The following is a 16,009-nucleotide window of genomic DNA, read 5'->3' on the forward strand; positions in this document are numbered from 1 at the left end:
ACAAGAATCTGAGGGGTAACTATTTCACACATAGGGTGGTGGGTGTATGAACAAGCTGCCAGAGGAGGTAGTTGAGGCTGGAACTATCCAAACGTTTATGAAACTGTTAGACAGGTTCATGGATAGGACAGGTTTGGAGGCATGTGGACAAAGCGCAGGCAGGTGGGTCTAGTGTAGCTGGGACATGTTGGCCGGTCTGGGCATGTTGGGCCGAAGGGTCTGTTTCCTCACTGTATCACTCTATGACTCTGACTATAATCAATACGAAATGGTATGTCAGTAATCTTTTGTCTAGTGCTCCCACTACCTTATGGAAATACGAAGTGGTTTGCAGCACTCCAATGCGTAAAGTTGTCTAACCATCCAGAAATGAATCCCATTGCACAGATGTTTTAAAGTGAGTTAAACATGGCATCAGCATTGTTATTTTTACATCCTCTGGTCCTCTCTTCACCCCATTTACTTCCTTTTCCCACTTTAAGTACTTGCTTTCCAAGAACATAGGATAGTGTAAGAAGTATAATGCTACTGAAGAGCAGTCAAAGTGAGTGAGTTTGTGCTTTGAAGCCTATCCTATCAACTGCATCGAGAGCCTCATTTACTGTTCACGTTACTGAACACCCATTATCCTCCCCTCATCAATTTCTTTCAATCAGTCTCCGATCTTTTTAATCCAAGTAGTTTAGCACATACTCACTTAGCACCTCAGCAATCCTTACATTTGCAGTTTGTACGCATTGGAAGCTATCTAACCACGACAGTCAAATAATCAAAAGGTAATAGGGGACATTCGGTGAAACATTTTCCATTCTCTGAAAGGTTGGTGCACAGCAGCAAACAGGTGGGAAGAACTGGAGGACATGCCTTGCTTGACTGCATGTTTTAAGCCCCACAGAGTGGTCACTACCGGTTTTGTTTGGAAGTATAACTTTAAAATTTCAAAACACGAGAATGACACCAGACTGTGACTAAATCCAGGGAAACGTTAATACATTTTGTGAATGTGAATGTAATTAGCAAATGACCAAACATGTGAGATAGTATATTTTGGTAAGAAATATGCACTCACCTGTAAAAGCAAGTATCTAAAGTGAGGATAACAAGTAAAGAGAATAAAAATAATGATATTGTTAATGGCGCAATGTATAATGCCTCATTTCTAGATGATAAGGTGCATAGAACCATGTTGGATTGCCACTGAACTGAACTGAACTTTATTTATAGAGCACTTTAAAAACAACCACTGTTGCAAAAAAGTGCTGTACATGACTAATCATAAACATAAAACAAAACAATAAAAACATTAAAAGACAGTAAAAACAATAAAAAAAACAATAGAAACACTAAAACAGGAGCAAAGTCTCATGCAGGGTCGAAAGCCAAGGAATAGAAAAGGGTTTTAAGACTAGTTTTGAAAATGGACAGTGAAGGGGCCTGTCTAATGTGCAAAGGTAGAGTGTTCCATAATGTCGGAGCAGCAACAGAGAAGGCTCTATCCCCTCTGAGCTTCCACTTAGACCTCGGTACCTCCAGGAGCAGCTGATCAGCTGACTTGAGGCACCGAGCAGGAGCGTAGGGATGAAGCAGCTCAGAGAGGTAAGGTGGGGCGAGACCATTTAAAGATTTTAAAACAAATAAAAGAATCTTAAAATGAACTCTAAAGTACACAGGCAGCCAGTGGAGGGAGGCCAGAATAGGCGTTATGTGCTCCCTCTTACGTGTTCCAGTTAAAAGGCGAGCAGCAGCATTCTGAACCAACTCGAGATGTACAAGGGAAGATTGGCTAACTCCAAAATAAAGTGCGTTACAGTAATCCAGCCGAGACGTGATGAAGGCATGGATTACTGTTTCAAAATGCTGTCGTTCAAGAATGGGCTTCACCTTTGCCAGCTGCCTTAAATGAAAGAAGCTGGACTCTATTCTTGCCATAGAGGGAGTACAGAGACGGTTCACCAGACTGATTCCTGGGATGTCAGGACTTTCATATGAAGAAAGACTGGATAGACTCGGTTTGTACTCGCTAGAATTTAGAAGATTGAGGGGGGATCTTATGAAAACTTACAAAATTCTTAAGGGGTTGGACAGGCTAGATGCAGGAAGATTGTTCCGGATGTTGGGGGAGTCCAGAACAAGGGGTCACAGTTTAAGGATAAGAGGGAAATCTTTTAGGACTGAGACGAGGAAAACTTTTTTCACACAGAGAGTGGTGAATCTCTGGAATTCTCTCCCGCAGAAGGTAGTTGAGGCCAGTTCATTGGCTATATTTAAGAGGGAGTTAGATGTGGCCCTTGTGACTAAAGGGATCAGGGGGCATGGAGAGAAGGCAGGTACGGGATACTGAGTTGGATGATCAGCCATGATCATATTGAATGGCGGTGCAGGCTCGAAGGGCCGAATGGCCTACTCCTGCACCTATTTTCTATGTTTCTATGTTAACTACCGCGCCTATTTGACGATCTAATTTAAAATCACTGTCCATCTTAAAACCCAAGTTTAAAACTATTGGCTTCACATACAGTGCCAAGGGACCCAAGTCAACAGGGGGAGGTTCACGGGAGCCATTGGCACCAAACACTATCACTTCTGTTTTCTTTTCATTAAAATTTTTTAAGTTTAGGGCCATCCAGGATTTAATGTCATCAAGACACGACCAATTCTGATTTACAAATTAGAGAAGGGATTTAGAGACACAAAATAAAAGGCAAAAGAAAGGTTTACACAAAAGAAGCTGGTCCTGAGGATAATTAACACATTAGTGTTCTTTTCTTGAAATAAAAATGTTGGTTGAAATCCAGAACGAAGAGGGAGTGCCTCAGAATGAAACAATTGATTGATGCCAGGCTGACAGGCATTCACCTGCATAATGTGCAGCTGGTGTGTGACCATGGGCAGCACAAGGCAGTGGAATCCCCATCGGTTGATTTAGATGGCCAGGCACAGACAAACATGAAAAAGCAATGTTCATACTGTCAATGGCACTCCACACCGAGGGCAACATGCAAACCTCGGGCTTTTTCTGGAGCCTCTGGTCTCTTGGTTGGAAGGAATAGGATGAATGGGTTCATTTATGGGGCACTGCCAAGTCAAGTCAAGTCGTTGAGTTTATTGTCATATGCACAAGTGCAGTGATGTACAGGCACAATGAAAATATTGATTGCAGCAGCATCACAGCCACATAGACAAAAACATACATTCTACATAAATCACACATAAAATTCATCAAGCAGAAAAAAGACTGCAAACAAATTCCCAAGAGATTAGTGCAAAACATAATTTGAAAGTAAAAAAGAAATATCATGCAGGAGATGGTCCGTAGTGTTCTGTTATCAAAGTAGGATTAGGGTTGTGCATCTGGGTTCACGGCAAGAAGCTGATAGTTGTTGGAACGTAACTGTTCTTGAACCTGGTAATGTGCAACTTCAGACTTCTGTACCTCCTACCCTGCTGTTTGTAATGAATTGCAACCTTGGTGAACCATGCTCATTAAACAAAATAAAACAATGGTCATCTTGTAGCAGTTGTAAGATTTCTTCACCTGCTTCCTTTGTGAAGCAAAATTGCCTTTTGCATTGGACTTTGAGATTAGCTATCTAAATGTTCTCCCTAGCATCTTCTCTTGCCGCTCCTCCACCTCCTTGCTCCTTGCACATTTCAACCTGTTGCAGTTTTCAAAAAGGAATCTGAATGCCGCATCAGAGAAAATATTGCAGTGTTACAAGCAACAAGCAAAGAAATGGAACTGAATAAAATGCTCTAATAAGTACAGTAGACAATAGGTGCAGGAGTAGGTCAATTTGGCTCTTCGAGTCAGCACCTCCATTAACTGTGATCTTGGCTGATCATCCACAATCGGTACCCCGTTCCTAGCTTCTCCCCATATCCCCTGACTCCGCTATCCTTAAGAGCTCTATCTAATTCTCTCTTGAAAGAATCCAGAGAATTCTGCCTTCTGAGGCAGAAAATTCCACAGATTCACAACCTGTGTGAAAATGTTTTCCTTGTCTCCGTTCTAACTGGCTTTCCCTTTATTCTTAAACTGTGGCCCCTGGTTCTGGACTTCCCTAACATCGGGAACATGATTTCCTGCCCTGCCTCTATTAGAGTACAAAAAGAACAAAAAGTACAATGCAGGGTCGGTCACTGATTTGCTTCTGAAATTTAATCATTAAGCTCCAAAGGCAAACTCCAGGACATTCAGCAAAAATGACATAAGCTAAGCATTTCATTCAAATAATAATATATGTTTTTGATCAGGCAAATACTTCCATTTTACTTCCATTTTGCTGAGTCAGGAAGTCAGGACATCTTTCTTCCTTTTGCATCCCATCCAGAGTTTTCATTGATCACCGTGGAGGTCAAGGTTGGCTCAATATTAAGAGTGCGATGCACCATGTCTGGCAAAGTCATGCCAATTAAATCAGCACTTTTCGGAGGGAGATGCATCGTAGTTGTGGCTAGTGGCGGATATCATTCCAGAGGTATCAGTAGTTTGGTCAAAGAGAAGGTGATGAGTTTGCCTCATGTTACCAATTTGCATGCTAGCCCTGTATCATAGTACATTCTGTATAACCATATAACAATTACAGCACGGAAACAGGCCATCTCGGCCCTACAAGTCCGTGCTGAACAAACGTATCTCATCTGCATAAAGAAAAAAACAAAAGTATGTAAGTATAGGGTTTGTCTGAGGGACCAGGATGAATAGGACTGTTGCACAAAGTATTCTGGACCCCAACTACATGTTTTTTTTGGAATGGAATACTTTATGTGGAATATGTGACAAAGCACAGTGAAATTCTTTGCTTGCATACCCAATGTATACAAATAGCAACCACTTAGACCATTGACAAAGTACGCCAGTTCCTTCTTTGTTCCTCCCCTCCCCGACAGCCCCCCTCCCTCCCTAGCTGGGTCCTCCATTGTTCATTATTCTCTTCTCTGCCTCCCCAATGTCCATTGCTCTCACCCCCTCTCTCACCGCAGACCACCCCACACCGGGTCCCCTATATCCATTGTTCTCCCTCCACCATCCCCATTGTCCATAGTTCTTCCCTCCACCCCCCCGCCCCCACTAACAGCGGTCCCTCCACAATCTTATTGACCGCCGACTGTGGGTCGACCCACAAGGCTTCTCCATCGCCGTTTTCTGACACACCTTGCCTCCATCCTCCCCCATCTCATCTGGCCTGCGAGAAAAGCTAGAGGTTGTAGTTGAGTGTGAGACACTCCCTTCAACCAAAATTTGCAGAAAGTGTGGCCAACTTCTCAATTCCTGCTGGATCATGGGTTAGATCATGTTTTTTTTTAAGCTCCCTAATGTAGAGGTCTAAAGAAGGGTCTCGACCCAAAACTTCACATTCTTTTTCTCCAGAGATGCTGTTTGACCCGCTAACTTGCTCCAGCTTTTTGTGTCTATCTTCGGTCAAATAAGTAACACAATTGAATATTTCATCCACTTTAAAATAATTTTAGGCAAGCACACTCACCGTTAATAAACCTGCACACTTCACTCAGTGACTGGGCACTGTGAATTTAGTGATAAAACAAATGCTGGATGGCTTATGGGGTGTGAGGAATTGGGACTTATTCAGAAAATTGAAAGACTTATTAGTTGATCATTGAGACAGAATGTTTTTGGAGTGTGGGAAGAAACCGAAGCATCTGGAGAAACCCACGCGGTCACAGGGAGAATGTACAAACTTCGTACAGACAGCATCCATAATCAGGATCAAACCTGGGTGTTTGGTGCTGTAAGGCAGTAGACCTTACCGCTGCACCGTTCTGTCACCATATCAGTGATTACATTTTCCATCAAGTAATTGGCTTCAATTTTGTGATGTGATGGAAATTGTAATAACATTTAATAATCATTTATTATTTGAAAGAATAAAAGAAAATATAGACATCCTTCCAGCCTGTCCCACCATTCAGTATGATCATGGCTGATTTCCCCTTTGCTTCATCTCCTCTTCAGTGACAGTTTCCCAAAACCTTCAATTCCCTAATCTCTCAAAATGTATTTCCTGAACAATCTTCTTTTCATAACTTCCTAGGATAGAGAATTCCAGAGATTCACCATCCTCTGTGGGAAAAGGTTCCTGTGCAATCTGTGAAACACATAAAACTATGAGAAGTTTAAGACAGTGTAGACTTAGACATACACATCTTCTCAGGATGGAAATGTCAATTACTTGAAGACATAGCTTTTAGGTGAAAGGGGAAAAGATTAAAGGAGATTTAGGAGACAGGTTTTTGTTTACACAGAGAGTGGAAGGTGCCGGGAACACACTGCCAGGGGACCTGGTGGTCGCAGAGATATTCAGACAGACATGAACAAGCAGGGAATGAAGAGGTATGGACCATGTGCAAGCAGATGTGGTTTAGTTTGGCAAAATGGTTGGCACAGACATTGTGGGCCAAAGGATTGTGGCTGTGCTATACTGTTTAATGTTTTTAACTATGTTGTAAATGGCTGGCCCTTAATCTTGTGACTGTTATCTCAGCATCAGAGATTCTTGAAATCTATTCTATCATGTGCCTTAATGAAAAAGTTGACTTCCAAAGAATAAACTAATTTCTATAGCCAATGAAACAATCCTTCTTATCTTCTGGATTAGCCACGAGAACCTCCATTGCATAGCCTCTAATCTAAGTATATCCTTTCTTTGTACATCCTAAAAGCTATTGGTCTCTGTTGAATGTCATGGGTGACTGTTCCTCCAATGGCCTCTTGGATAGATGACTCCAAAATTTACCTCCTTTGAGGTGAAGAAATGATTTCCCATCTCTGTCCTGAATGGCCAACCTCTTATTTTGAGACCAACCCAAAGTTTTGTTTGTCATAGCCAGAGGAAACCAATTTCACAATCTAACATTCTAATTTTGTACATTTCAATGAGATCACCTATTATTTTTCTAAATTGTAGGCCTAGCTTGTCCTACTGTTCAGATGATAAACTTGCCATTCCAGGAACATCCACTGCACTTCTCGTTTACAAGTATATCCTTCCTAGGGGAGAGAGACCAGACCTATGCACAATGTCCAGTGATGACCACACCAGGACCCAATGAAATTGGAGCAAGATATAAAGGTTCAAAGGTTCATTTATTGTCATGTGTACCAATTAAGGTACAGTGATATTCGATTTACCATACAGCCATACTCAAAAAAGCACCAAGGCACACAACTACATAAAAGTTAACATAAACATCCACCACAGCGGATTCCCCACATTCCTCACTGTGATGGAAGGTAATAAAGTTTAATCTTCCCTTCTTTTTGCTCACGGTCGGGGCAGTCAAACCACCCGCAGCTGGGGATCGAAGCTCCCGCGTTGGGACGATTGAATAAAATACAATACAATTTATTTGTTGTCATTTGAACCCAGAGGTTCAAACGAAATTTGGTTTCTGCAGTCATACGAACAAGAAGAAGAACCAAGACACAACACAATTTACACAAACATCCATCACAGTGAACCTCCTCCTCACTGTGATGGAAGGCAAAGTCTTATCTCTCCCCTGCACTCCTCCTTCTCCTCCCGATGTCAGAGTCAAAGCCTCCGGCAGGCGATGGTAAGTGTCCCGCGGCACTTATAAAGCCGCGCCAGGTGATGCAAGGCCCTGCTCCGGGTCTTGGTGTTGGAGCCCCCGGCGTGCGGTAGCAAGTCCCGCGGCAATTATAAAGCCGCGCCAGGCGATGTAAGGCCCTGCTCCAGGTCATCCTCAACCCCGCATCTCGGGCGGGAGAAGTCGCCGTTGCGGAAGCCCCGAAAAGCGGTCTCCCACCAGAGACCCCCGGGGCTCCCAGTGTTACTGTCCACCAGATCTGCGGTTGGAGCCTCCGAATCTCGGGGGTCGGGCCGCAGCAGCGCGCCACCACAGCTCTCCACGCTCTGAACTCGGCCAACCCCACGATGGTGGGTAAGTCCGCAGCTCCGCGACTGGAGCCCTAGGTCGTTCCTGATGGAGGTCGCTCCACGGTGCTAAGCCCCAACGACAACGGAGACCCGACAGAGAAAAGGTCGGGTTCTCCGTGCAGGGGAAAGATTTTAAAAGTCCCCCCCCCCACACACACCCACACGCATACACACACACATACACACACACCTACACAAAAAAAATAAATAAAAACTACATTCAAACGAGACAAAAAAAAATAAAAAAGACAGACGGACTGCAGAGGCCGCTGCGACGTCATGCGCGCCGCCCACTCACTACCGCGATTGGGGCAGTCGAAGCAGCTGTAGCTTGGAGCTCCCAAAGTCGGTCTCTAACCAGGGATCGCGAGCTCCGCAATGTTCAAGTTTGCAGGCTCCCGCAGTTGGGGCTCCGAGGTCGAACCCCGACAGGGACCGCCAGCTCCACGATGTTAGGCTGCAGTGCAGACGGAGATACGATATGGAAAAACAATTTCATCTTCATTGAGGTAAGAGATATCTCCATCGGTGGTGATATAGATATATCTGTTCTTGTACAAAGTTTCCCACTATCGGTCTGATTTTCTACTACTTCTTTATGAGACATGGGGACAAGCCTGGCACATAGATGCAAGGACAGTTGCTGGAAAATACTTTATTTATACCCAAATTATGGCACATCATTTAACAGCTTAAGGCCTTCCTCCCCACATTTGCCTTCATTGCCGTCCTTGATACAACCCCCCTTCTTGGTCGTTGAAGTCTTTTTGGAAGACCAACATCTAAAATTGCTCTCGACCAACAAAATGAGTGCAAAGTTAGTATGGTTTTGGGGAAGAGGTTGGAATTTGTGGACTGCTGGAAATCAACCCTGGAGAATTCCGGAGAAAATGGAATATACAGTCACCCATCCTTCTCTGAAATCAGGAAGATGAGTTTCTTTTTTTGCATTGTAATAATTCAGAAGCATCGCATCTTGCGTTCCGGATAAGATTCAATGATTATAAGCATTTGCAAGAAGCTATTTGAGTATATAGCACTATCATCCACAACGTGCCCCATAATACGCATTTCTTCAGTGTAAAATAATTGGCACGCTGCAAAGTAAAGTCATTAACAGTTGTACATTGACAGGAGGAGGCCTATTTATTAGGAATGCAATTAAGGGCAGTTTCACGCATACTGCATGGTGCAAAACAGACAGAAGCAGTCAGATGTAAAAAAATTTAAAGCAATTAAACAAAGTTTAATTACATCAACAACATAAGTATTTTCCTTCTCTAATGGGTTTTCAGTCAAGATATAAGGAAGAATGTAACTCACTCAGAGTACTGAGGGGAGTGAAAGCTGCTGCTTTAGCAAGCTCACGTTTAGCGCCGTCTCACAGCTTTGATTCTGTGGTGTTAATTTTTAATTGCTCCCACTAGGCAAGATGTTTATGGCCACTCATTTTACACCTAGTCCGATTTTCTTATCCCTGGATCTCGATGGAAAATTGACTTGTGTGCTGAAGGAGTGAGTAGAAATGGTGCGTGGTGGTTATGTTATTAGATTAGCAGATGGCAAACTAATTAAATCAATTTGAAATTGAAGGAAGCTGGTGATAGTGAAGCCTGTGAAAATACTATCTTACTATTTTTAAATAAAAATCTGATGTAATAATTACTCTTTCAGGCAAGAATATCAACCATCATTACCAATGCAGCTTATCTGTGACTTAATTGAGGATGTGCATCAATTACTTGATGACATGCCTTAGCTAACTTTTTTTTTGCATCCTTCTACAAGAAACAGTTAAAGTAAAACAAACTAGACCATATGGTGTGGATCTAGTGGCCGGACATGATAATAGGGAATGCAGCCCAGTCAACACTTGCAAAGTTCCATGTTTGGCACGTAAATGGAAATTAGAAGGGTGAACAGTGATTATTCATGCAAGAGCCAGACATGGTCTTATGGACAGAATCACATAGTTCAGCCAATGTTCCAGATTCAACCATCATCCAAAAATATCCTGTCTTAATGATTAGATAGTATCCTGCATTTGGGAGCACTGACTAAGGGTTCAGTGAACTCATCTGGCATTAAGTCAACAGTGGAGGTTCAGCTTCAGTAAACATCTTTAATATTGTGTAAAAGAGAATGAATTTCCAAGCATCTCAGTCGGAAATGCCATCCATCTCAGCTCCTTCCTGAACTGTCAACTGTGAGAATCCTGTCTTGGGTTAATCTTTTTGTTGTGAAGAAATACTGAACTCATTAAATGGTTAACTATGCTATCTTGTGGCTTTTCCTTCCCAACAATCTGATGAATGATGCTCAGTTTTAGATGTACCAGGATCTTTCTGTTCTAAACATTACTGCCTCAGTCAAGATATGAATAAAAGCATAGAATTCTAGTGGTGAGGTGAGAGATTGCCCGTTCTCAATATCATGGCAGCAATTGACCAAATAGGCCATGGAAATGGAACCCAAGTGGAATTAATGCCAACAGATATCTGGAGAAAACTCTGTTTCGTCTGGGATCAAACCAGAAGGACATGAATAACGTAAGATATTGAATTTTCTCAAGGGTCACAGATAACCCTAAGATTGAAAAATGATGAGCACTTTAATATTTTGTTGTAAAGTGACAAGTACAACATGACAGTTCGTCAGAACAATCAGTTACAAGTGAAATGGTTAACTGGCCAATGTTTGGACAGATTGCTGAATGAGCAGAAACTCTGTGTCTGTCTTACAATCGCAATCACAATAATACTTTATTAGCCAAGTATGTTTTGCAACATATGAGGAATTTCATTTGCCAAGTCAGTCATACCATTAAAAAGCAACAGAATACACAAAACACATTTTAACATAAACATCCATCACAGCGACTCCTCTACATTCCTCACTGTGATGGAAGGTGAAAACAAGTTCAATCTCTTCCATTTGCTCTCCCGCTGTCAGGGTCCTCAAGCCCTCCGTTGATGGGATGATCTTGACTCCCGTAGCCCGCAGCGGGCCCTCAGCGTCGAGGCGATTAGCTCCTGCATAGGGGCGATGTCAGCTCCCTCGCGCCGGACAATTGAACCCCGTGTCGGGGCTGGTCGAACCTTCCGCGACGTTGGAGCTTGCGACATCCACGGTCTCTCCCGAGACTGTGAGCTACCGATGCAAAGTCCGTAGGCCGTGGTTAGAGCAATCCCAGGCAAGGTCTGTCCCAGGAGGTCTCCAGCTCCATCGATATTAGGCCGCAGACCAACCAGAGAATGCAATCCTAAAATTAATCGCATCTCCAGCAAGGTAAGAAACTGCAAAAAAAAGTTCCCCTGACACCTCCCCCTCCCCCTCCCCCCATATAAAACAAACCAGAGAACATTTAAGCAAACTTTGAACACACACTAAAAATAAAAAAAAGTCGAAAAAACAAACTGTTGGTGGGGCTGCCAATCGTGCGGCGCCCCTGGTGGTAACTTACACAAGTTAGACTTCTCGTAATAAGATCATGAGAAATAGAAGCAGGAATAGGCTATTCTGACGAAGAATCCCAGATTGAAACTTTTAACTGTTTCTCATTCTACAGCTGTCCCTTGATCTGTTGAGTGTTTCCAACAGTTTCAGTTTCTATTATAGGCCCCTTGTGCCTGCTCTGACATTCATTGCGCTTCTGACAGATCCTTTACCAATGTTCCTTCCCTGCACATGCCATGTAATCCCTTCAGTTCCGTTCTTCCTTTTATCTTCACTGAAAACTTGTGTATAATGACTAAACTTCCACAAAATTGGTGGGAAGAAAATTGCAAAAATTTCCCAGCCCCCAGATGAAGAAATACCTTGTCATTTCTATCAGAAATGGATTACCACTGGTCTGGATATCTCAGGCGGATAAATATCAGCCCTGTCAACCCTTGTTAGAATACTTCAGTGAGACGATCTCTCATTGTTTAAAATAAAGATTGAGTACATAATCTTTCTAATATGTCCTCAAAATACAAGCCGCATCTTGTTCCCAAGAATTAATCCAGATAATCTGGTGAATGCTGTCTCTATTGCAAATCTATTATTTCTTAGGGAGGGAGAGCAGAACTATATACAGTAGTCCAAGTGAGACCTCACTATGGCCCTTTATAAGTGCAGTAACACGTCCTTACTCTTATATTCAAATCGAAGAGTAAAGATGTGTTACTGCAATTACCAAGGTCGATATACCATTAACCTTTCTAATTATTTTCTGTAGTTGCATGTTAACCTAGTGATTCCTATGTAAGGATCTTGGGTCCGTGTGTACATCAATATCTTTCAATCTCATTCTATTTGAAAAATGTTCTGGGCGCTCCTGGATACTCCAGTTTACTCTGGAGATACAGTGCGGAAACAGGCCCTTCGCCCCACCGTGTCCCTGCTGACCAGCGATCACCTCATATACCAGCACTATCCTACACACTAGGGACAATTTACAATTTTACCTAAGCCAATTAACCTGCATACATGTATGACTTTGGAGTGTCAGAGGAAACCGGGGCATCCGGAGAAATCCCACGCAGTCACAAAGAGAATGTGCAAACTCCATACTGACTACGCAGGATCGAACCTGGGTCTCTGGTGCTGTAAGGCAGCCAATCTACGACCGAGTCATTGTGCTGCCCTGGAAGGTGTTGTTTCCTACACCTTATTTTCGTATCTGCTTAATTTCTGGAGAGAGTTAGCTCAATAAGTGGTCCTTGGTGAAACCATCCCAACCGTATCAACTGGAAGGTTCATAGAAAAATGTTTTCTGACCAATGTTCCCGACTTACCATTAACCCTTGGAAAGAGTTTGATTCTTTACCTTTTCAGGACAAAGCTCAATTACTTATGAACTTACAAAGTATTAGAACACAATTATTTTATCGTGTTCAGTTACATCAGCAGTAGAAAATGGCAGGGGTGGCCTTCAGCGCAGCACCTTACCCCCACCCATCATCTGCAGATTAATATATAATATATAATGCAGAAGATAATCCTGCCTGCATTATTATGTGAGACTGTTCACTGGGGAATGCAGTGTTCAGTCCCAGATAATGAGGCCGTTTGTACCCATGAGTGTGTACCAAACTTGAACAACGTTCGGTCCTGGGCCGATAGAGGCAAATGGCCTTCGTGTCAGAAATTGACTATCTTCAAAAAGAGAGTCTAGCCAGTTTATTTTGGTTTTCAACAGTATAATTAGCCACTTTCTTATCGTCTATATTTTGGTAGTTGCCACTGCCCAGAAATGGAACTGGACCAGCTAAATAGTACACTACATTGGTTACAAAGGAGACCAAATGATTGATGACCTTCAGGATGTGACTCGCCTCCAAGGCAAGGTACAAGGCACAAATCATGAGTGCATTGCAAATACTCTGCACTTGCTTGGCTGAATGCAACACCATTCAGGTCAAACTGTTTACACCACCCAAGGCAATTGTTGCCTAAACTACTGGCAGCTCTGGCTGCAGTGTGCTCTCTGTACTCCTCACAGCACCTCACAAACCTACAGCCTACACTCTCTTGAAGGAGCAAAGCAGCAGGCAAATGGGAATATTTCTGTTTGCAAGCTCCTCTCCAATTTGCACACCATCTTTGCTTGGAAATGTTGGGCTTTCTTACCATTTCTTGTCATCCTTACCTGAAGGCATTATGGGAGTATTTGCCATAAAAAGTGCAGCCATTCAAGAAGGCAACTCGCCACATTGTTTTGAAGAACTGTATGGATGGGAAATGGATGCTGGGTCTGTTGTAATTGTCCACACACATAAGAAAACAAAAGTTTTGTTGTTAAAATCATTTTTGCTATTCTTGGCAGGAGCATCTATAGTATATCTCTGTTGAATGACAGATTGTTCATGCTTTTTTTTTGTAGTTCAGGAATAGATTTGTTGTCTCATATCATCCTGTGTTTAGTATTAATGCTTGTTAGTCAAATAGTCAGGATTCATGTCTAAACATGTGGCTGGTTGAATTGCTGTTTCTTATGGCTCATGTTTCATTTGAAATGTGGTTCAGAACTCTTCATTTTATCATCTTCATTTTATCATACTTGCTCATTGATTATTCAGGTTTACCTTGTTTTTTTGACCAAAACACATCTTTCACATACTTTTTTGAACTCAAATTGCAGTCTTTCATTTTCCTAAAATAATGTTACAGCCCTCTGAGTAGCAGAGTAATATTTTCTACTTTACCATTGCATCTATTAACATAATTTTGTTGAAGTATAAACTTCAGCAGTTTGCCCGACTCCTTAATTTTGAGGCAGCTTTCTATTTAAAATGTTCCTTTGTGGCTTTAAATTGTGAACAATTTCATCTCCTTTTGTCTGCTATTTTACCTGAAGAGACTCTGTATTTGTTTCAATTTTCACCCATATTTCACCTCAGCAGAGTTTTCACATAAACATTTGCAACTTTGAAGTATGAGTAAGCACCGTGAAATACTTTTGTAATGCATCATTGGGTTATGCACTTTCAGAGGGGATATTGGCCACCTGCCAGGGTGAACGTTCAGAAGTGAAATACTTTTGAGAAATGTATCTCTTAGTTTAACAGCACCATTGATTTGCATGTGACAAACACTCTGTTCAGAGAGAGATAAGATTGAAGATTTTATACCATACTATGGCATCATTAAACTCTTAGTGCCATGTTGGCAAACAAATAAAATGATTTTGTCAAAACAATTGTGTGGATAATTCCTGTTTTTCTTTGGTTGTGCAAGTGACTGAGAGTAGATCACATAAAAATGGTACTTATGTTAACTAGTTTTGCATGATTATTTCATAAAAATATTTTAAAATATCCCTTGGGCCAATATTGTCATCAATCTTTATCAAAAATGTTGTTGCCCTGAAGCAAATGACTAGATAAGTATTAATACCTCAGATTACATTGGCAAAGCACACACAAATCATTGTAACTTAAATTGATGGAGTATACAGTGGTATATACGTTGACACCTGGCCACTATTGTATGTACAAATCACTTCATGCGATCACAGTTCAAGCAAGTAGATTTGAGCAAGAACATCTGGTGGCCAACAAAATCAAAGAGCTGCATTTTTAAGTTGGAGTAATGGACTGATCCTTCTGCTCAATAAAAATGCATCATTTCTTTTAAGGTTCTTTTTGAATTGTTTGAAGGACTGTTGGGAGGAACCAAAAGTTAAAATTCACAGAAAGGCACAAGGCAAAAGCAAATGAGTGTATAGCTCAATTATGCACTTTTCACCAGCAGAAAAGAAAGCACATCAATTCAATTGCAATTGTGAAGTCTTTCCATTAAAAATTTATTTTAATGAGTTTCAGTTTTTTTGTTCTTTAATTGATGCTGGTCAGTTGGAGCTTTACTCAATACAGACACAAGACAGATTGTCCAGCCTTGCAACTATTGTGGAGGGCTAATAGAGTGAAATGGACCGTATGGTTGAAAACTGAGCAAGATATTTAGCACCAATAAATAAAGCTTTCATTCAATTGTTCGGTCTGTGTTAGTGAAAAGCTTTTTATTAGCATGAATTTTGGGCTGTTTGGGGCCCGCGAACCTAAAAGCTGCTCATTGCTCAGTCCCTCAATGGATAGTCAAACAGATAAAGTCAGTCAGACATGTAGCAATCTGTCCCATCTAATGAAAACCACTTTAGTCAATTCCATGCATTACATTTTGTTGGTCCTTTTTCACCGCTTGTCAAGTGCGTGCATTTCCCCCCGTGCTGACTGCGCTGTGGCTGTCTGCCTTTATTCCTAATTTTCTGTTCTGCAGCTTTTCCACTCTGCCTTTGCATGTGTTGTGCAAAAACATCGAGTGTTATACCTTCTTTGTCATTGAGTTGAATTTTACTTTGCTTTATTTTTCAATATATTTCACTTTTGAAATTCTGTTACTTTGCACTAATGTTATAATGCAGATCATTGCTCGTGGTACCTGATGCAAATTAGAAACAAGGAGAGGTGTTTCTCCCCAAACATATAGGTTGTGAGCATACTTTAATGTGTCATTTATTGTTGATTCGGAAAGAAAACTGATATTCTTTTTTCAATATATAATCTCTCAAGAACATGCAGGGTGGATGTCAGTTCCAAATCTTC

At 41.7% G+C, this 16,009-nt stretch overlaps 1 protein-coding gene across 1 annotated transcript in view; it reads left to right on the forward strand.

Annotated features, from left to right (window-relative positions):
- The window catches only part of LOC129696256 (cytochrome P450 7B1), a 216,325-nt gene that overhangs the window by 47,096 nt on the left and 153,220 nt on the right, over positions 1 to 16,009 (forward strand).

Source organism: Leucoraja erinacea, chromosome 4 (assembly GCF_028641065.1).
Source record: "Leucoraja erinacea ecotype New England chromosome 4, Leri_hhj_1, whole genome shotgun sequence".
Lineage (NCBI taxonomy): Eukaryota > Metazoa > Chordata > Chondrichthyes > Rajiformes > Rajidae > Leucoraja > Leucoraja erinaceus.